Source organism: Microcebus murinus, chromosome 11, assembly GCF_040939455.1.
Source record: "Microcebus murinus isolate Inina chromosome 11, M.murinus_Inina_mat1.0, whole genome shotgun sequence".
Taxonomy (NCBI): Eukaryota; Metazoa; Chordata; class Mammalia; order Primates; family Cheirogaleidae; genus Microcebus; species Microcebus murinus.
In genome coordinates, this window is record NC_134114.1 from 85,935,099 (window position 1) to 85,937,061 (window position 1,963).

Consider the following 1,963-nt stretch of genomic DNA (forward strand, 5'->3'; position numbering starts at 1 on the left):
ATTCAAAACAACATTATAATTACTAAACACAAAAAGTAAAATTTTATTGAAAGCATATCTCTTAATGAAATAGATTGAGTAGCCTGTTCGAAAGAGTTGTTGATTTATCCCTTGATTGGGTGTCTTGGAGATTTGTACCCCTCAAATGAGGCACTGTAGGAGATTCCTGACCAGTAAGGATAGGCCTGTTTCTAACAAAGTCGAAGAAGAGCTCTTGCGAAATGTGGTGGGAAGGGTGTGGTGGGGCCGAGGGTGGGGGTGGGGGGTGGGGGAGAAAGGCGAGGCGTTTTCTCTAAGCCTGATGAGTTTTAGGAAAGAAAACATGAAATTGAAGATCATGACATTTATCTTCCTAAAACTGTCTATGCCCATTTACCAGTTGTTGGAAGGTCTTTGATAACCCACAGAGGTATTTATATGACAGCTTGAAAACTAGTGCCCTGGTTCACAAACAACTCTTCATCTTATACTAGGGAAATTGAGGCCCAGAGAGATGAAATCGTTTGTTCTAATATCAAACAGTGAATGAGAGGCATGTCTGGGCCTCAAATCAATGTCCCTGGTCACGTATCTGAGCATTCTGAGCTGCAAGCTATTCTGAAACTCCAGCCAGGAAAATCTCAGAGTTGCATGCATGGTCGCTCTGCCAGTCAGAGACCACTTTTACTCTTTGTGCGCACACACAGGTCTCCAAATATTCTAAAACTAATAGTTTTCCCATAGGAGCTGGAATTTCCTACCATTATCACCTGTCTTGTTGTTATTGTTTGTTTGTTTTAAGAGGAGCATTTTCATGGTAAAAAACTCAACTAGTACACACTAAATGAAACTGTCAACCGGCCTGGACAATGTGTCCATCTGACAAATTGCTTTACTATGGCATCTTCAGGAAGCCTGAGATTTTCCTGGCTGGAGTTTCAGAATAGCTTGTAGCTTCAAGCATACAGAATTTCTTCCAATTTTTATCAATTAATCATTTCAACACCCTTTTAACATGGACTTGTTTGAGGAAATTGGAAGGGTAGCTGGGTGCTCCTTTGGCTCTTCCACATTTCCCTCTAGTGCAGAAGTTCTCAAAGCCCCTAGGACTTTAATAGGGGGTCAAAACTACTTTTATAATAATACTAAGATATTATTTGCCTTTTCACCATGCTGACATTTGCACCGATGATACAAAAGAACTGTAGTAGCACCCACAGCTTTCTTCATGTCATTCACTCATAGGAAACATGCCAGCTTCATCTGAGAATGTTTTTGATAAAGCAGTATAGTTCTTTATTATATTGCAAGAAGTACACAGTTTTTAACTTTTTTTCCTCCAAGATTAAATGATTGTTTTAAAAGCACAGCACACTGTATAGAAATCAACAATCTTTTCCATAATTCTGTGCATCTGGGACTGCATAAATGTCATTGTCTCTGCCCCACATCTTCAAATTAATAAAAATATGGGATACTTTGAGAATTTGCATGTCATCCTTGCTCAGGGGCCATGCTAATCTCTGTATTGCTCCAATTTTAGTATATGTGCTGCTGAAGTGAGCACATACTTTTTAACTACTTCTGTGTTACGAAACAAGAAATCTCACAGAGCACTTGTGGTTCCTATCGAAGCAGGATGATTATCTCAAGGAAAAGCCCTTGTGTGACTGCATTGTAAGCTGAACTAGCTGCTTATTCCACGGAACACCCTTTTTACTTGAAAGAACACTAATATATACCAATTGTGGCTGTTCAGACTTAAATATTTAACAGATATTTTCAAAAACAACTGAAGTGAACTCATCATATTAAGGAAAACCAGTGACAGCATTTATTGACAATTGGAAAACTGGAAATTTCAAGCGAAATTTAGAATTTCGGAAAACTGTGGTGCCACTGTGAGTTTGACAGCTTTCTAATTTTTAAAGCCTTTCTGATGACATCAGAGGTGATAGTAATGAATGTGACTTTTTTGATAATG

The 1,963-nt window shown here is 38.6% G+C and overlaps 1 non-coding gene across 1 annotated transcript; it reads right to left on the reverse strand.

Annotated features, from left to right (window-relative positions):
• Positions 1-1,442: 1,442 nt before the first annotated feature.
• On the reverse strand, positions 1,443-1,546 carry LOC142874162 (U6 spliceosomal RNA). The gene has a single exon (XR_012921985.1). It is a non-coding gene; the product is annotated as a U6 spliceosomal RNA (small nuclear RNA).
• Between the last annotated feature and the right edge of the window lie 417 nt (positions 1,547-1,963).